General features: G+C 45.8%; 1 long non-coding RNA gene and 2 other non-coding genes across 5 annotated transcripts; 1 reads left to right on the top strand and 2 right to left on the bottom strand.

The window, feature by feature from the left end:
• Positions 1–690: 690 nt before the first annotated feature.
• LOC113991718 lies at positions 691–16,186 on the bottom strand. 3 transcript variants are annotated; one of them, XR_005565983.1, is made up of 5 exons: positions 16,054–16,186; positions 12,543–12,696; positions 10,963–11,181; positions 2,478–2,608; positions 691–1,309 (listed from the first exon to the last, which is right to left on the bottom strand). It is a non-coding gene; the product is annotated as an uncharacterized LOC113991718 (long non-coding RNA). The 3 variants fall into 3 exon arrangements; XR_003542034.2 differs by lacking the exons at positions 12,543–12,696; positions 16,054–16,186 and adding an exon at positions 11,552–11,656 and having other exon boundaries at positions 995–1,065; positions 1,146–1,309; XR_003542033.2 differs by lacking the exons at positions 12,543–12,696; positions 16,054–16,186 and adding an exon at positions 11,552–11,656.
• On the bottom strand, positions 2,382–2,464 carry TRNAL-CAG. Its single transcript has one exon. It is a non-coding gene; the product is annotated as a tRNA-Leu (tRNA).
• Positions 7,399–7,471, top strand: TRNAF-GAA. Its single transcript has one exon. It is a non-coding gene; the product is annotated as a tRNA-Phe (tRNA).
• Positions 16,187–20,294: the final 4,108 nt, after the last annotated feature.

Genomic DNA, 20,294 nt, shown 5'->3' with positions numbered 1-20,294 from the left:
AAAACCCTTTTCCTGTGTAATCCTGTTTATTAAAAGTTAGTAATTAGTCTATGGATGGTGTTGCTTTCCAAGTCAGTCACTGCAAGCCAGAACTACTTTTTCTATTGTTTCTATTTAAAAACAAACACACATAAAAAAAAAAAAAAAAAAAGATGATGAATCATCATCAGATATTCTGTAAAACCCCAGATATTTCTGGAAAAGGCCAGAGCCCTCCACAAAAAAAAAAAAATAAATAAAATTAAGTGTTTAAAGAAATGTTATATAATGTGAAGGTTTACAATGGAATACATTAAATTCTTAGGCAGTTCATGCTATACTTTCCTTCACTTCCCACTGCTCCTAATAATACTCTTTGTTCCAATCTAAACCAATCTTTCTCCTTCTTTGTTGTTTGTTCCACTCTGCAAAGGCTTGTAGACAGTTCTGGTCCCCTTAGTCATAGATTAGACAAATTGCACGTATTGTTTCCTTTTAATCTCATCTCCCTCCTGACTTTTTAAATGCTTGGAGTTGTTCTCCACCATCCTCTGCAGTTTACCGACACTGCCTTGATATTTTGATGTGCTCAACAAGCACGATTCCACAGTGGGAGTCAGGTACATGCTCAATCCTGGCTGCTCAGCAGCATTTTGGGGAAGAAACATCTCATTCCTGATTGCACCAGAACATGTGATTTTGACAGAGCTGTTGCAAAGAGATATTTTAATTAAAGAAAAGGCTCGGCCTCTTCTGCCGTGAAATTAATGGTAGGACGTGGGAAAAGGGCCTCAAGTTGTGCCAGTGGAGGTTCAGGTTGGATTTTAGGAAGCAAATATTTACTGAAAGAGTGGTTGAACATCAGAACAGGCTGCCCAGGGCACTGCTGGAGTCACCAGTCCTGACCATGGCACAGGAACAGCCTTCGTGGTTTCGTTTTCACATTCTTTCCTTCCACAAAGTGATGTCTTTAGTTGAAAGGAAGACTTCATCTTTTCACTTGAAGCTTGAAATTCATCACTGACATCAGCTCTGGACTCTTAATTTCTCTTCCCCTCAGCAGGAAAGGTCCTTTGGTGCTAGTACCTAATGGGAGGTGCCACCTGAGGCTGCATAAAGTGCTGCTGGGTTGTTTTAATTAACAAAATAAAGATGGGATGATTCACCTGGTCTGATTTCCTTGTCCTTCAAGACAAACTGCTTTTCCTGCTCTTTTTGTGCACCTCGGTTTGCCGGACTCCCCTCTTTGCCTGGGAGGCACAAGGATCTCGAGGACTTGCCACTGGTTTGGAAAATGAGTGGTGGGAGAAATCCAGGCCCTGGGGCTTGACTGCAATGACCAAAAAAGAGCTTGTGAAAGAGCAACCAAGCAGTTACAGCTGATAGTCACTGCTCTGACAGAAGAGGGCAATATTTCCTTCACCAGCAGCACACTGACACTGCAGTGCTGTATAAAAGACTATCAGTAAAAGACATCATCTCAAAGAACTTGTAGCATAAAAGTTATAAAGCCACAGACTCATCAGGAAAAAATATTCAAAAAAGATTGTTCTGCCTCGAACTGGTGCAGCTTAACCTTGTTTAGGTTGGAAGAGGATTTCTGTGCTTCAGGGAATCGTAGAATCATTAAGTTTGGAAAAGAGCTCCAAGATCATCAGGTTCAGTCTCTCAACCTTCACACTCAACCACATTGGGAAGTGCCACATCTCATTTTTGGAACACACAGCCCTTCAATCCAGCTTGTACAGATCCCTCTGTAGGTCCTTCCTTCCCACAGGCAGATGGATTTCAAGCCCCACACTGGTATGCTGTCCTTAGGCCCATCTCTAGCAAGACTGGTTTTATCCCCTTCCCCCTTCAAACCTGGTTTAAAGCCCTCACAGTCAGCCCCCAACTCATGGGACAGAATCCTTTTCCCACTTTGAGATGGCAAAACCGAGATGCCACCAGCAGATTTGGTGATCCAAAAAGCCAAAATTCCAACCGAGCCAGGAGTTAAATCAGGTGGGAAGGAAAAAGTCAAAATTCCACCTGAGCCAGGTGTGAATCAGGTAGAAGGGAAATAGCCAAAATTCCATCTGAGCCAAATGTGAATCAGGTGGGAGGGAAAAAGCTAAATTTCCATCTGAGACAAGAGTTAATCAAGTGGGAAGGAAAAAGCCAAAATTCCACCTGATCCAGGTGTGAGTCACATGGGAGGGAAAAAGCCAAAATTCCCTCTGAGCCAGGAATTAATCAGGTGGGAGAGACTTCCCTCTTTGACCTCATCACTGTCGACCTGAATAACCAATAGTAGGCACCAGTCCAAGGGTTGGACAAGAACCAGGGAGATTCCTGGGAATGCCTCCTACACTGGGAGGCAGCAGAATTCCCTCTGGGATGAATCTGGGCAGCAAACAAGTTGTCAGGAGTGGGATTCGAACCCACGCCTCCAGGGGAGACTGCGACCTGAACGCAGCGCCTTAGACCGCTCGGCCATCCTGACCTCTGGAATTTACCCCTTTCCGTGTCCTTTGGAACAGCCTGGAAAGTTGTCATGGATCCAGTTTGTCCTTCAAGTGTGTGGAGCACTTCCTTGGGCATCCAGGACTCTCCTCTGCACTCCAGCTGGGAAGCAACTGCCTGGACTCTGGAACAGAGAGGAGTTGGAGCCGGGTGGGGATCAGTCCCTGCTCCCAAGGAACAAGTGATGGGACAAGAGGAAGGGGCCTAAAATGCACCAGGGGAGGTTTAGCTTGGATATTAGGATAAATTTCCTCACTGAAAGGGTGGCCAGGCAGTGGAATGGGCTGTGCAGGGAAGTGGTAAAATCCCCATCCCTGGAAGTGCTCAAATGGACTTCAGTGTTCGAAGGTACTCAAAAAGTGTGGATGTGGCACTTGGGGATATATTTTAGTGGTGGACACAGTGATTCTGCATTAACCATTGGACTTGATGATCTTAGAGGTCTTTTCCAACGTTAATAATTCCATGAGAAGGTCTGATGTTCTCTCCTTCCTCCCCCATCACTAAGTGGAGCAGGAGGTAAAAAATTAAGCTGGGCTTAAGCAGTGAAATGCCACAAACCAGCAGAATTAAGGAGGGAAAAAAACCCCAAAGAACCACCAGAATGACAAATTAAAAAAAGATACACTAATTTCTGGCACATTCCTTTACCTCTGACAACTCCTTTCTTTCACTTTCTCCTTTTTTTTTTTTTTCCCTTTTCTCTTTGTAAAGTGCTGGAATTTTTTGAACAGTCTTTAGATGAGTTGACACTGACTTATGCACAAGGTGATGTCTGTGTGTGTGCAGGAAGGGAGCTTTCCTCTCATCCCAACCTCAGCCTAGCTCCCCAGAGAGGCTCTGAGCTTTTGAGAGGGGCAGCAGAACAGCAGGACTTCTCTAGGACCAGAGAAAGGGCCGAGGAAATGCACTTTCAATGGAAAGGAGAGACTTTTTATTCCAAGACAAAGTGAAATTGTGGTAAGGGATAAATCTTTCAGAGTGGCAGGAGTGGCCAGCAAATTATAGAAGAGGAAGAAAAAGCCATGGAAAATAAATATTGCCCTTTATACAACATATGCTGGGTGTTGGAAATAAATGATCTTTAAAGTCCCTTCCAACCTAAACCATTTTATGATTCTATAATTATCTATATACACCATTACAGAGGATTTTTCACTAAACTGTTATAACTGTATCATTAGAGGAACACTTCAGTATTCTTATTAACTTTATTCTGCTAAAGAATTTCCTGAACTGGTGAGGGAGTAGGTTCAGGATGTCTATAATTATCAGCTGCTTCTGCCCACATTCCTGGCTGATGGAAAATTATTAATCTTGAGCCCTGGCTAATGGCCCATGTTGGGAGACAGAGGAGATTTGCTCAGGCTTGGCACTTCAAATCCCCAGTTCCTCCTGTGAACCTCCACAGGTTTTAGCAGATGCAAAGCACTGTGTTATCCCTGCCCATCCCAGGGATGTGGCCTTAAGGACATGACTTTTGTCATGGGAGACAGCAGGGGCTGGGAAGGGAATCAAACAGCAGGGAATTGAGTATCAACCCACCACCAACCCAACATGCCTCCTGGCTTTGATTAAAGATAGATATGGAGGAAAAACCCTATGAGGAGAGGTTGAGGGAGCTGGGAGGGCTCAGTCTGGAGAGGAGGAGGCTCAAGGGAGACCCTCTCATTCTCTTCCAACTCCCTGGCAGGAGAGGAGAGCTGGGGGGGAGTCGGGCTCTTCTCCCAGGAACCAGCAGTAGGACACAAGGGCACAGCCCTGAGCTGTGCCAGGGGAGGTTTAGGTTGGACATGGGGAAGAAGTTCTTTCCAGAGAGAGGGATCAGCCCTTGGAATGGGCTGCCCAGGGAGGGGGTGGAGTCCCCGTCCCTGGGGGTGCTGAAGCAGAGCCTGGATGTGGCATCAGTACCATGGGCTGGGTGCCAAGGTGGGGTTGGGGCACGGGTTGGACTGGATGATCTCAAGGTCTTTTCCAACCTTGTTGATTCTGGGATTCTGGGATTCTCTGAAAAAGGGCAGGAGGGAAGCCAGAGGCCCTGAGTGTTGACTTAAAAGGTGTTCAGGTTCCTCGAGCTCTTTGGGAACTGGTGGCATCTGGCTGTGGGTGGACACCGGTGACTAAGGGAAGGTGTTTTGCAGAGCTCCAGCTGGTGAGGAATGAGCTGTGTGAGGGAAACACAAAGCCAAGGGGTTTCCATTGGGTAAACAGTCTGCATTTGGAATGCTTTGTATGAGAATAAACAGCCTGCCCAAAGCAACCTGCCAACTTCCCATCAACACTGTGTCCTTTTAAAGCACTTTTTTTTCTTTTATTTCTCACAGCTTCACATCCTCCCAGGCAGGATCGTGTGGCAGTTTTGGAATCAATGAGGCATTTGGCATTTCCCTCTCACCTTGCCTGCCTTTGGGTTGGCACAGCTCCACAGCCCAGGTTTTGTGCCTGTGGATCTCTCTTGTTGGAATATTAAAAGAAATGCCACCGTGGCTCATCCTGGCTGGAGGGAGGAGAGGGGGCAGGGGAGTCTCTGTGGCTCATCCTGGCAGATGAATCATGAACTCAGAGGGACATTTTGGAGGGTCAGGGCAGCCACCACCTACTGAGAACAAGGGCAGAGCCACAATCCAAGGCCAGGCTCCTTCACAAAAGGTCACTCACTCAGGGAACATTCCCAGGGACCTCTGCACTATCCTAATCAGTACAAATACTGGAATATGCTTTAAATACTGATCTCATGCCCAGCAAGTGGCATCTTTAAGTGGGAGAGAGGCCAGAGCTCTCATGTCCAGTGTGTGAACCTCTCCTTTGATTACTGGGGCTTTGCAGGTCTGAGGGTGTCACACTGTTACCCCCCAGCAGCTTGGGAAGGTCCAAGAAAAAAACTACCATTTAGGAGTTGGAGCTATTAAACTGTATTTTTGTAGGCACTCCAAAATTTACACTGAGCTAACACAGGTTATCACGCAGAGGGAAAGCAGAGGGGCAGCACTGATCTCTTCATGGTGGGCAGTGACAGGAGCTGAGGGAATGGCTGGAGCTGTGCCAGGGGAGGGTTAGGTTGGATCTCAGGAAAATGTTCTTCATCCAGAGGGTGGTTGGGCACTGAACAGGCTCCCCAGGGGAATGGGCACAGCACCAAGGCTGCCAGAGCTCCAGGAGTGTTTGGACAATGCTCTCAGGCACATGGTGGGATTCTTGGGGATGCTCCTGTGCAGGAACAAGAGCTGGATTGATGATCCTTGTGGGTCCCTTCCAACTCAGGATATTCTATGATTCCATGTTTCCAGGAGTGTGCTGGCCCTCAAATTATCAGACTGATCAAAAATATCCTATTTCTACCAGGGAAGTGTCTCCAACCAAGCTGCTTCAAGTGGAATCCAATGGTGAAGGAGCCAAAGGAAGGCAATTCCACAGGATCACAGATGACAGGCCCATGAATTTGGTGATGACCAGCCCAAGGACCACTTGTGAGCTGTGGCTCCTAAATGAGACTGTCTAACACCCCATCCCACTGCATTTTGGAAATTTCCAGTGATGAGGACTCCACCACCTCCCTGTGGAGGTTGTTCCACTGATTGAAAAAATTCTTTGTTATATCAAGATGAAAACTTTCTGACATGCCCACATTCAATTCATGCTCCCACTGCTTGGCAGAAATATGTGACTCTAATTAGTCAATGCTTATTAAGGGAAAGACTTTATTTCAGAAGACTCCCTTAATTTTTCACTCATTATTTGGGGGCAGGGGGATCAGGAGGTTTATTTATTTAATTAGCTTAGACGTAGGGGGCTTTCAGTGCTCATCAAGAGGTGTAATTAAGCCAAAGGCACTTGCTCCAGGCACAGATCTCCAGAGCGTGAGAAGACAAGGGAGAGGCTGATTGGTCACAGCCTGGAATCAAGGAAGGAGTCCTTAAATCCCAGCCCTGTGCAAACCAAGATGCAGAGGAGTTTTCCTTTGGAATAAAAAGGATTTCTACACGGTTTTAGCCAAGCGGGAAGTGCCAGAGGCCCCCGTCTGCGCTGCTGCCCATCCCAACATCCCCAGGGTGCCGGGATGTCGCTTCCAGACTCTCAGAGAGTGAAGGAGCGGGACAGCAGTGGGACCGCTTTGTCTGTCCATGAGCACTGCTGCCCTCTCCCGGCTCCAAAGCAGATAAAACCAGAGGAATTCGGCTTGGGAAGGACGGGAATGATAGCAGGGAGTGCAGGAACAACGCGGGGTGTGGGTGTGTGTGTGTGCACAGCCCGCTGACGATTTTGGGGCAAATCCACACTGCCTGCAGATGCTCCCCCGATATCCTCACAGCCACTGAGGTTCTGCAGAGCGGCTCCTGCTTCCCGGAGTTTTGTCACTCTGTAGGGATCATGGAATAGTTTGAGTTAGAAAGGACCTTAAAAATCGTTCAGTTCCAATGTCTTGCCATGGGCAGGGATGCCACTCATTATCCCAGTTTGCTCCAAGCCACATCCAGCCTGGCCTTGAACACTTCCAGGGATGGGGCAGCCACAGCTTCTGTGGGCAAGGGATGGCAGGATCTGTCTGTAGAGGGCACCCAGGCTATTCCCAGCTGGGGAAACAGGGATTTCAGGTGTTTCTTCATGAAAATCAGACTTTTTTTGACCTTCCACAGATTTGCTGGAGGTTTTGCACCCCTGTCAAGCACTGGAGCTTTGCAATGACTTCTCCTTTCTTCTGCCAAGAGCCACTGTGTGCCCCAAAACACGTGTTCGTACACTGACAGGGAGGCTGTGTTGGCACCTTGGGCCATTGCTTTGAGCCCAGTCTGTCTCCATCCTGTTCCCTGAAACAACTTCTTTGTTTCCCAAGCCAAAATCAACTAAAGGCTTCTCAAAAAGGCTGAAAGATCATCATATTTCAACAGGTTTTGCAACAATTGCAGCCTCAGCAGGGCTGAAGTAGCTCAGCTGGGAGAGCGTTAGACTGAAGATCTAAAGGTCCCTGGTTCAATCCCGGGCTTCAGCAGGGTTTTCCTGCCCTTTTTGTGTGCCCAGGGCTGGGATTCCAGTACAACAGACACACAGACAGGTGGGAGAGAGTCCAGCAAAGGGCCAGGAAGGTGATCACAGAATGGGAAAGGTTGGAAGGGACCTCAGCGGGTCATCCGGTCCAACCTCCCTGCTCAAACAGGATTGTGTTCAGACTCGTCTGGAATATCCCCAGTGAGGGAGGCTCCACACTCTCTCTGGGAAACCTGTTCCAGTACTCAGTCACTGCCCAGCAAAGAAGTTCTTCCTCTTGTCCAGGTGGAACTTCCTGGGCATCAGTTTGTGCCTGTTCCTCTTGTGCCATTGCTGGCCCCCCCGAGCAGAGCCTGCTCCATCCTCTGCCCCCTCCCTGCAGACATGGACAGACAGGGATGAGGTCCCCTCTCAGCAACTCTTTTTTGGAGCTGAACATGTCCAACTCTCTCAGCCTTTCCTCCCAAGAGAGATGCTCCAGTCCCTCCATCATCCTTGTTCCCCTTTTCTGTTGTTCTCCTCTGCTGCTGAATCTCTACAACTGCAGGCCAAGGGCTAGAAGACCAAAGAAAATGAGCTGGCATTTGTTCTCAATCCTGAATCCAAGTGTCTTACAGAGATTTTGTCCATATGGACAAACTTTCACCCTCCTTTTCCCCCTCAAACCAGGGACTCACATCCCTGTCACCTCCTGGGACTTGTCTGGCTTGAGCCAACTTACAAACTGGGCCAGAACATCAACAGGGAGAGCTTGACATGAAAAAGAAAAAAACTTTACAAACATCCTGAAAGTTTTTCTTGCAGTGCTGGAAATGTGGAAAGTCTTACTTGGGTCTGACAAGATGTTGGCTCAGAAAAATCATACATTTGCTGAGCTGTGAACATGATTCCCAGGGAAAATGTGCTCACTCCTCAACTCACGTGGCATCTTCACATGGAACTTCAGGTGGATCTGTGAGTCCTTTGGAAGAGAGAGGATCTTCCCAACAAACTGACCTCATGCAGGCAACTCGAATAACTCAGTCTTGGAAAGCCCTCAGCTGAAAGTCAAAGGGGTGAAATTCTCTCCCTCACCTTTCTTTGGCAAGGAGAGAAATACCAGCAATATTTGAAAATAAGCAGACAGCTCCACTAAACATATTTTTATCTGAAGTCAAGCAACTAATGCAAAGTATCCTACACACACTTGAACCCTGCTGGAAGAAGGCCAGTCCAAAGGGAAGACAGTGCTTTAAAATAGAAGAGAGACAAGTGGAGAAATGGTAACTAATCATGTGAAGAACAAAAGAAAAATCAAAGGTCAGTTCTGAAAACTGAGGAAAGCATCCAAAACCAATTAAGGAACGCTTAGAGTCTGAAGCCCTTTGTATGCAAAGTCTGCATCTCTAGATGAGTCATCTCTCCAGCCTGTAAACTTCGTGTTTTTCTTCTCCCAGTGCCTTTCCAGGAAGGTACCTTCACCAATCCCAAGCACAACTTCTCCCAGCCCACCTGCTCATCCAAGCAGCTTGGAAACGAGGGGAGCGAAGTCATTCCTGCAGCGGATATGAAGACTTGGAAGAGCTGCAGAGCTGCCTATGTCTAATGGTGGGTCAGCTGAAGCCAAACCCATCTCTCCCTGGGTTTTCTCCTTTACTCACCAGCCCACAGCAAATGCCAAGTGCTGCTGTTCCTGGCGGAGCTGCCGACAGTCGTGATTCCTCGGAGCTGAAAATAGGAACGGTGCTGGCAGCAGCTGATGCTTTTGCTCACAGCTCCCAACTGAGTGGGCTCCCTCCAGAAAGCAGATGGCCAGGGAGGAACTCCAGCAATTTGCTACAAAACAGCCCCAAAGTCCCCCTTCTCCCACTGCTCTGAGAGCTCAGCATTTCATGACATCTAGTGGGCAAGGCAGAAACTTGTGCCGAGAGGAATCCCTTGGAATGCAGCGAGTGAACTGGCCCCAGAGAAGGAGAGAGGTGGAATTAAATAAGGAAATAAAAAAGGACAAAAAAAAAAAGCTGATTTCCTCCTTTGAGCTGATTTCCTCCTTTGAAAGAGTTACAATCCCAGCAGAAACTCCGGGGGGAGACAGGGAAGGAAAACAACATTGTGGAGAGAACAAGTGATTTGAGAAAGATCGTACATCAGGTCAGCCCCATAAAGTCAGTTATATTCAACCCTGGCCCTCTTCTTCAGCAGTTTCTCCTGCCTCCTGGAGAGAGGAAACCTGAGCTCTCTTAGCAGGGACATCACCCAGAAGTGCCAGAAAAAGGAGAAAATTTCCTCAGAGAAACCTGTGGATCTATTTTATGAGGAAACCAGGAGTTATCTAACAGGGAAAGTGTGACAGTGGAACACGTCACCAAAGTGTGAGATGTGAACCCCTCAGGACAAGAAAGACATTGAGGGGCTGGAGCATGTACAGAGATGAGAATGGAGCCAGGGAAGGGGCTGGAGCACCAGGAGCAGCTGAGGGAGCTGGGAGGGCTCAACCTGGACAACAGAAACCTCAGTGGGGACCTTCTTGCTCTCTACAACTCCCTGATGGGAAGTTGGAGCCAGGTGGGGGTTGGTCTCTTCTCCCCGGTAACAAGTGACAGGATGAGGGGAAACGTCCTCAAGTTCCATCAGGAGAGGTTTAGGTTGGATATTAGGAACAATTTCTTCACTGAAAGGCTGGTCCAGCCCTGGCACAGGATTCTGAGGGCAGTGGTGGGGTCACCATCCCTGGAGACGTTTAAAAGATGTGTAGATGTGGCACTTAAAGACATTGTTTCACAGAGGACTTGGCAGTGCCGGGTCAACAGTTGGACCTGATGATCTTGGAGGTCTTTTCCAAGCTTAATGATTCTGTGTTTCCAGATTCCTGACTTGGGCATCAGAGACAGCCTGAAAACAACTAAAATCACCTGCCCACTCAGAGTTTGGGAGCCAATTTAGATTCATCTTCCCTAGTCTAGACACTATCCTTAGCATGGGGTGCCTTGTTTACTAAAAAGACCAAATTCCCTCAATTCCTTTAAAAATAACCTACCTCTATCCATTCATTTGGAGGAACATGTCAACATCTGGCCAGATGAAACCCATCTCAATGGACCAGAGCATCCAGATCTACCTGCTCTTGGGTTCTCTGCAAGTTTTAGCACAGGGCCTCACTGTCTTTCACTGAGATATTTGCAGAACTCAATAGATGGAAAAGAAAACACTGAATTCAAGAGGGATTTGTGGGTCTGTGGCCCTCCAATGTTTTGCAGTTGAGTGTGAGGGGAGAGATTAACCCTGATGCTGCCAGGGAAGTTTCTGAAGTCTTCATTCTGAAGGATGAAACCAGTGATGAGGTAACGAGATGAAACAAGAGAGATCCAGTTTCTTCAAGGGTCCCACTGTGTGTTCATCACATCCTGGGCTTTCTTTCCTGCTTTGTTTTATCCCTCTATGTCTAAATATCCCCTCTCCCTTAGGGGCTCTAAGACACATTCACCCCTTTCCTTTCCTGCTCAGAGAATTACTTACCCCATTCTCCACCCTCCTGTGAGGAGCAGAGTGAATTTATTCAAGTTGCAAAAGACAACTTTTGTTGCCTCTGCCCAAAGATTTTCCTCGAACCACCTAATTGAAAGAATCCCAGGAGCTCCTGTTTGCTTTCAGAGATCACCTCACTGATTGCTGCTGTGTTGCCTTGCTTTACTTTCCTGGCTGTGCCTTCCCAGAGCTGTTTCTGTTCCAGAATTTCTGAGTCGTGGAGGAAAAGGAAAAAAAAAATTAAAGAAAATAACTTTCTCCTTTGAGCCAAGCACAAATTAGGCAACTGAGCAGACAGAACTGATCCAGGGGAGAGTGGATTTGTAATCTAAATTACCGTGGGATAAAAGCACCGTCCTCTCTCTGTTCTTTAATTTAAACATTGTTTCCCATTCTTCTTCCCTTTCTGTTAGACTAATTTGGTCTGAGGGCAAGGAAATCTCGTTTGCATGTTTTAGAGGACATTAATTACAAGTCCTTTCCCTTCAAGCCCTGGTACTCCCTCACTGACTGGGAGCTCCTGTGTCTGCAGCTCTGGCTCCTCAGGGGGCCCTTAATTATTGAGCCCATTGAGCTGTACCTGAGTAACGAGCTCGGGAGTGAGCGGTGCCTCCCTGGGGGTCTGGCTGGAAGGAGAGGAGGGGCACTGGGATGGGGATGAGCCGCAGAGCAGCAATTCCAGTTTAGGAGGAGGTGTGAGTGTGAGAAGGACAGAGCAAGTGTCATAGAAGCGTAGAACCATAGAAACATAGAACCAGAGTCATAGAATCATGGAATCACAGAATGGTTTGGGTTGGAAGGGACCTTAAAGATCACTTAGTTTCAACCCCCTGCCATGGGCAGGGACACCTTCCACTAGCCCAGGTTGCTCCAAGCCCTGTCTAACCCGGCCTTGAGCACTTCCAGGGATGGGGCAGCCACAGTTTCTCTGGGCAACCTGTGCCAGGGCCTCCCCACCCTCACAGGAAGGACTTTGTCCCTAATACCTAACTAAACCTACTGTCAGTTTGAAACTATTCTCCTTTTTCCTAGATTATCAGTCTTAATAAAGCCAGGAGGTCCTGGCACAGGTTGCCCAGAGAAGCTGTGGATGCCCCATCCTTGGAAGTGTCCAAGGCCAAGTTGGATGGGGCTTGGAGCAACCTGAGCTAGTGGGAGGTGTCCCTGCCCATGGCAGGGGGATTGGAACTCAATGGTCTTAAAGATCCCTTCAAACCCAAACCATTCTATGATTCTATGATTGAAGTGCCCTAATCCTATCCCAGATTCCCTGTCCCACAAAGCCTGGAATCACCAGATTCAGGACTCCAGTCAAGGTCTGGTTTTGGCCTTGCCATGGCAGAGGGTTGATGACACCCCAGCATAAAATGCCTTGAGCATCCCTTCCTCACCCAGGCCTTCTGCTGCACTGACACATGAAATTCAGGATGCAGTTTGTGCCATAAATTCACCCATGGTAAATATTTGGAGTCTTTTTAGGGTTATCAGTCACCAAATCTGAGGAGTTGGTGGCCTCAAGCACCATTTCAACTGTGATGTCCCACATCCCAGTGCTGGTGACCATTTCTTACCTGACCTCTTGCATCCTGTTCTGTCAACAATCACCTCTGGTGTCGTGTTCTGTCTGTCAAAAACCTCTGAAGAATTTGTCCAGTAAGGAAAAATCTGTCCTGCTTTTTTTTCCTGTGGTCACCCTTCTTAGCTTTGTATCTTCTAGGTTCCACTCTAAGGTGAGGAAAGATCTTGAGAGCAGGTTTAAGTTTCACCATAATATTTCCATTTTTCCCCCACATACCTGGAGTTTCCCCCTGGAACTGCTCAGGCTCAGAGGTTACATTTGGGTTGGTCTATTAAAAATTACCAGCTCTGGTCTCCCCTGACACAGAATGGCTTTATGATAAACCTATTTTTCTTGAAAAACAGGGTAATCATGTACAAATTTCTTCACCCATATCATACCCTGGAATTGTTTACGACAGTGTTAACTTATCAAGGCACAAAACCCAACCAACCAAGCATGAAATGGGTCACTCCAAAAGTATAATAGAGCAAAAGATTGACTTCTAGGCTTTGGGAACATCAGTTGAACTCTTCTTACAAAGCGTTTCTTGGGATGAACTGGGCTGAGTCTGCTCCCCTTGGATGATCCAGATCTTATAAATGAGTTTGGGCTCATTTTGAAGCACAGAAATATTCAAGCTCTCCCTTTCTTGCAGAGCTCCTGGGCTCTGGTTATTAAATCCTTCAGTGATGCTGCTGTGGAGTGGATGAGTCTGGACATGAGGCTGGACCTGGAACCCAGCCTGATCCAATGTGTGGATTTTTGTGCTGTAGGTCATAAGAGATTTCAGTTCCTTGGGAAAACAGTCCCATCTGAAAAGTTCCCTCTCAGCACCTTGATCAAACCATTTGGGAGACAGGCCAAGCCAGATGGAAGGTGTCCTTAGAGGTCATCAGCTCAATCCCCAAATTAAAGACCTCTTCCTGTGCTCCATTCTCCTCATTAGGAAGTTTTTCCTGAGTGTTTGGTGCCACTGACTCCTGCCAGTCCTCCTCCAGAAGATGGCAGGAGGCTGGATTTGCTCCTCAGTGCATCTGTCTCATGGCACTGACAGCAAACCCTGGATGTTATTTCCAGAGGTTTGTTGTGGCAGGGAGGGGAGGGCTGGGGGCCATTTGTGTGGCTGTCTGTGAACAGCAATGAAATTTAAGCCTCTGCTGTGTTTTATTTATGGGGTGTTTCCAGATGCTGAGTGCAGAAATCATTTGCTTAATAAATAATCCAAATAAACAGACTTTCCAAGTGCCTCGTGCTCACAGCCCAGACAGCCACACACTGAGTGACAGCCTGCCAGGGAGCTGGAGGCTCTGGAGGAGCTCTGTTTTCATGGAATCGTTAAGGTTGGAAAAGACCTCCAAGATCATCAAGTCCAACCTTTGACCGAACACCACCGGTCCCACTAAACCATATCTCCCAGTGCCACATCTCCTCATTTTTTGAGCACTTCCAGGGATGGTGACTCCATCACTTCCCTGGGTAGCCTGTTCCAGTGCTTAACCACTGTTTCAGTGACGAAATTTTCCCTCCTATCCAACCTGAACATCCTGTGGCACAGCTTGGGGTTGTTTCCCCTTGTCCCATCACTTCCTACCTGGGAGAAGAGACCAACCCTCACCTCACCACAACCTCCTTTCAGGGAGTTGTAGAGAGCAAGAAGGTCTCTCCTGAGCCTCCTCTTCTCCTTTTTGAGCTCTTCCTCAGTAATGAGTGACTAAGGGATGGGCAATTCCTTTTCCAGCTGGAAAAGTTTTCCTCTTTTTTCCAGAGACCCATCAAGTACCACAGAGGACACTGAGTAGCACATTACACTCAGTGCTGCAAGATGTGGCTTCAGTGTCTTTAGGCAGTGGAGTTACCTTGGGAAAGTTATCCAGGGTACTAAAACCTGAGAGATTTAACATCCATTGTCAAACATGGGAAGAGGCTGCCCAGGGAAGGGGTGGATTCACCATCTCTGGAAGTGTTTAAAAGCCACGTGGATGTGGCACTTGAGGATTTAGTGGTGAACAAGGTGGTGGTGACAGTTGGACTTGATGATCTCAGAGGCCTTTTCCAAGCTTTTTGATTCTACTATTTGAGCTGATCCTCCAGGACCCTTTTTCCTCTTTGCTGAAGTTGTTGAGTCAGTTAATTGGCCTGATCATTGTTTTCTGGAGCTGTTTGAGGTGTCTCAAGGGGTCCTGCATGTCTGATGGAGGGGCTGGATTTCCTCTTGGTTCTCTGTCCTGTTGACCAGCAATATGTAGACGTATTAGATGAGTTGACTAAGTTTCAATAAATACTGGTGCCAAGGTCACACACAGTAGAATGTGGAGAACTAGATGACCTTGAAGGTCCCTTCCAACTCAAACCATTCTGTGATTCTATAATTTATCTCATCCTAAACTAGACAGGGACATTCCCACCCTAAACTCCGTTCAGTTTGTTAATTTGATTGTCTTTAACCATAATGAGAATGAAGATAATTAACCAGATGCAAACAACTAAGGCCCAGACACCCAGAGCTGTGCAGATGAATCCCACTCTTCACCTGGGCCTCGGTTTCTTAGCAGGAAGAGGAGATTAATCCCACTTATTTATGTTGTAAGGCTAAAGAAAAATGTCAGGATATTCAACAGCAGGAAAATGAGGTCAGCAGTGAGAGCTTTCCTCTGCTGTGGCTTCATGGCACTAGTTGGGAGAACACCCCAGTTCTGGCTAAGTTTAGGCAGATAAAAACAGATTTTAAGGCATTTCTTCCTCCTCACATTCTCATCCTGGACAGAGTTTCAGAGCAGAGTTTTTATTCCCTTCTGTACCCTCAGAGAGAACATTGTTTCTCCATCCATATAGATGAAGAAAGAGTCATGTCAGCAGCAGAGTGACAGGAGGAAATGGATAATAAATGTTTTTACATGAGCTGTTCCAGCTCTTGCTGCAGTGGAATCAATCCAGGAGACGGCAGCAGCAGCACAAAGTGATTTGTAAGAGCATGTCCTGGGACACTCAAAACCAAAACATGTGTTAACACAGGGACAGGAGGACTTTAAATGCTTCTCTTTAAAGTCTTTAAAGTTTAAAGGAGTGTGGGACAGAATAAGGAGGCAGAGGTTGCTGAGAGATCCCTGGAAAAGTGAAGGATAGCAGAGAGAAAGTAGGAAGACTGAGGAAACAAAAATAGAGGACTTTTTTTTTCTATAACATTTGTGTCTAGTGCGTAGCCTTTCTTCTTCTGTTTAAGTTAAACTTCTAGAGTGCCCCAAAATGGAGGAATCTTCAGTGCATCCAGTGGATTTTATATCCAAAATTCAACATTCACTGGCTCCAGAGAAAGCCTTTGGTGGCTAGTTCAGATGGAACCTCTACATAAAATAGAATAGTTTAGGTTGGAAATCACCTTTTGAGGAATCTCATCCAAAACTCTGTTCCAAGCAGGGCCAATGGCCTTTCCAGTCAAATTTTTATATTCCCAAGAGTTGGGATCCATCTTCTCTACATCCTCCCCTTAGGAAGTTTCATGAAGTAATAAGATCTTCCCTCACCTTGAGTCTGAACACACCTTCTTCTCCCACCTTCTCCTCCTAAATCCTCATGGTCCAGCTCTCCCAACCATCCGGGCTGACCCACCCCAGTATCCCAGTGTGTTTTTTGAACTGGAGAACCCAAATAGGTCACACTGCCCGTGTTCCTCCTTTGATCCATAAGCAGCAGTAGGTCAGGAATGTGTCTGAGTCTTTCCAGGGTTATTCCAAGTCAAGGATGTCACAGTGTGACCAGTTCCTGGTGTCTTCCCTGCCCTCATGGCCTTGTCTAATTCCTGGCAATGAACAGCAGCTCCTGTTGACAGTGCCATCCAAAAGGCCGAAAACCTTTTAAAATTTGTTTATAATTAATTTTGCAAGTCCCTTTAATACGTGTTCATTATCACTTGGCCCCCCTGACACAGGTTAAAACCCGAAGGAATTGAAATTAGTGGATGCTTTAAGGATCATTCATCACTGATCAGCAGAAGCCACGGGATGTGTCAGGAGCAGTTTCCTTCACAGCGGGAAAGAGAGGGAAGAGAAAGTTCACACTTTAAACTTCCACTTCAATAGACTTAAAAACCAGATTACGTCGAAATAGGTGGTTTTTCTCTCAGCTTGAGACCCGAATGCAGAACAAAATAATTCGATTACGTCTTTGGAGGCACATCCCACAGAGTTATTCAGCAAGGAGCACACGTTGGCTGTTTTTCCTCTATCTGTGGGTACACACATGTAAGGGTGTGTGGACGTCCTACCTTCAATTCAAGCCATTAAATGAGCTGTCAGAGCTTTTTCCATGCCCTATTCCCAAACTGCCTCATCCAGGGGTGATCTCCTGACTCCGCTGACGTCAATCCGGGCTTTTGCAGCGGCTTCAAAGGAACAGGGTGAACTCAGGGAAGGAGAAATGTTCCTCAGTTCCCCACTGGGACGGGACAGGCGCCTTCATGTTGCTCTTTCCACCACCCTGAAGAATCCAGGCTGCTTGTTTATCCCAAGCTTGGCTAATTCCCACCCACAACAACCAGTCCAGGAGCACTCTCAGCGTTTCTTAGGCAGCCAAACTCTTGTCTCTGACCAGTGAAGGGTGAATGTCTCCTTCTCTGGGTGATTAGAACAAAACTAGTGACAAGAGGAAAGCTAAAAAATATGGAAGAAATTCCTGCTGGCTGAAGTGTCTCTCTAATTAACTGTTTGTGTTCCATAGAATTCTGTCTTGAGGGAGAAAATAGTCAAATCCTAGAGTTTTTTTTCCTAATTTTTTAAGTTGAGTGGTCATACCTATATAAGTCCTTCTATGTAGATTTTCATTATTAGAGATAAAATGAAAATAAATATAGATAAACAAATACAGATAATAATAATAAAAATATAGATAAAATAAATAAAGATAAAACGAAAATAATATGAAAATTACTGAGTAAATTACAAGGGTCAGTGATAAAATTAATTACTTCGGATGTCTCCACGTTTTACATCCATTGTGTCTTGTCTGCCAAGAACACTTGGAATATTCACAATTGGGACAGTTTCTTGAACTCAGGTGATTAGAGAGAGTGACACCCAATGTCATCCAGGTATTGAATTACAAACGTACGGAATTTCGCACACAGAACAAAAAATTGCACTTCCTGAAAATTGAATTTCTTTCTTTCTTTTTCTTTCTTCCTTTCTTTTTCTTTCTTCCTTTCTTCCTTTCTTCCTTTCCTCCTTTCTTCCTTTCTTTCTTCCTTCCTTCCTTCCCTCCCTCCCTTCCTCTATCCCTCCTTCCTTCCTTCCTTTCTCTTTCTTTCTTTCGTTTTCTTTCTTTCTTTTTCTTTCTTTCTTTTTCTTTCTTTCTTTTTCTTTCTTTCTCCCTTTCTTTCTTTTTATTTATTCCTTTTTCTTTCTTTCTCCCTTTCTTTCTTTTTCTCTTCCTTCCTTCCTTCTTTTGCTTTCCCTCTTTCTTCCCCTCTTTCTTTCCTTCTTTCCCTCTTTCTCTCTTTCTTTCCCTCTCTCTTTCCCTCTTTCTTTCTCTCTCTCTTTCTCTATTTCCCCCTTTCTTTCCTTCTTGGGAAAACCAAAGCATCTTCTGCCAGCAATTTAAGGAATATTTTGGGAAACGCTCAGGCTCCAGGAGATGAGTTTTAAGTGAAAAAACGTCTAAGAAGATAAAAGATCCTGTGCAGTGAGAGCTGATCACTTTGCCCCACTGATAAAAGAAATACCTTTCCTTTCTTGCCTCTTTCCACACTGGCCACCAAAGAGAAAAGCTGGGAATACAGGCTGGAATTATTTGTGCTTGTATAATCAAGCCACATCTATGCAAAATTACTTCTTAATGACTCATCACCCTGCACTGTTTGTCTTCTCCCGTGGCCCAGCTGACTGAGAGGAGTTGTTAGACCTCCCATCCCTCCCAGGCAGCCTCTATAAACATTTAAGTTTTATTAGCTGTTTATAAATTATATCAAAACACATCAGGCAACCCGTGGCTGGGAAAGAACAGCCATTGCTACATGTAATAAATAACAGAGCACGGGATGAAAACGGATATATACATTTTAAAGTGCACCTGAGGCACATTAGAGTCATTGCATAATATGTTTTGACTTAATAAGAAGATGCACTTTGTGTAAAGATGGTGCTTAAACTGTCTTTCCCTGACTGATTTATTAGATGTAAATGTTTACACATCCACTGTGTATCCTGGGGCTTGTATGAATGAAGTCAAAACAACCTTGGGGGTGGGAATGCATTTCAGTGGGTATGGAAAAATCCTCCTCTCACTCCCAGTGATGTAAAGCTGGCACAGTTCTCCTGACCACGCTGGAATTGCAATGAGTTGTCTTTGGGATCAAAATGATGCTTAAAAGAGGCAGAATAGATGCTCAATATTTTTTTTTCGTATTACGGGCAAAATAGTGAGATGTTTGAACAGCTTACACAGGGAGATGAGAGTTTCCCTGTCATTTGATTTCACAGAGATTCAATGACCTAAACCCTCCTGAAAAAAAAATAAAAGAGAAGGAAATGCTTTGTGGCTGTAAAATCAGACACTGTGGGCATGATTATGTAGAGAAATTATATGGATACATAGATATGTGTATCCCCAGGGAAGGGGTGGAGTCACCATCCCTGGAATGGTTCAGAAAAGGAGCAGATATGGCATTTGAGGACATGGCTTAGTGGTGTGGGGACAAAGGTTGGACTTGATGACCTTGGAGGTCTTTTCCAACCTTAATGATTCCTTGATTCTGTGGATAGAGAGGCAGAGAGAGGATTCTCAGAGAACCTAAAAGACTAAATTAATAATTCTTGCTAACCCTGAAATATTTGACCTCAGGCTGGACAAGGGGTCTGACACTTTCCTCCTTTCCTGGAAAAGGCTCCCTTTAGGATTCGTTCTAAAAACTTTTGAATGGATGGATCCAAAACTCTCTGGGGAGATCCCCAGTGCCTTTGACAGGGTTTATGTTCAATTCAGTGTCCCTAAGTGGGAATTCAGGATAGGTTCCTTTTGATTTATTACTGATCTCTTCAGAATTATGTGCTTGTCTACATATTTTGAGCACATGTTGGTACTTATAGATACCCTTATATGATGTTGTCCACTTCTGGATCTCAGATTAATTCAGAGTTAGGAATTAATGTGTCCTCTGAGGTTTATCCGGTGTTATCAGCAGCATCCCTCACCTTTATGTGGTAAATCTGGGAAGCAGGACTTCCAAAAATGTAGAAATTGCCCTGGAAGACAAAGATTGTAAATAATGGAAGTCACTCCCTCCTCCTCCTTTCTGTCTTAGTTTTTATTGCAGATTTCATACTGTTTGAAATACTCCCTTTGTCCCTTTGGGTCAGCTGTCCTGGTTATGTCCCTTCCCAAGATCTTTCTTGCCCAGCCCCAGAGGAGAATTTTGGAAAGACAACCTTGATAAACTGCTGTGTTATCAACACCTTTCCAGCATTTAAAGCACAATAAGAACACTACAAGGGCCGTTAAGGGGAAAATTGACTCCATCCCAACCAGACCCAAGACGAAGAGAAAGCCACTGGATGGAGCAGGAGATAAAAGCTGCAGGATTGTCAGGGAGCACAAAGATATCAGAGCTGGCTCAAAGCAGCCAGGCAGCACAAAGCTGACAGTAGCTGCAAAATCCCACAAGAAGGATCAATTAGCTCATGCTTCATTCCATCCTGGCTCAGTTAATACTCTGACACTGGAGTTAATGAATGTAAAATAAACTGGAACGCATCTCGAATGCCCTGGGGTTTGT

The sequence above is a fragment of the Pipra filicauda genome, unplaced genomic scaffold (genome assembly GCF_003945595.2).
Source record: "Pipra filicauda isolate LSUMZ 115617 unplaced genomic scaffold, ASM394559v2 scaffold594_size413577_pilon, whole genome shotgun sequence".
NCBI lineage: Eukaryota > Metazoa > Chordata > Aves > Passeriformes > Pipridae > Pipra > Pipra filicauda.
The sequence above is the reverse complement of the archived record's forward strand: the minus strand, read 5'-3'. Positions and strand labels throughout refer to the sequence as shown.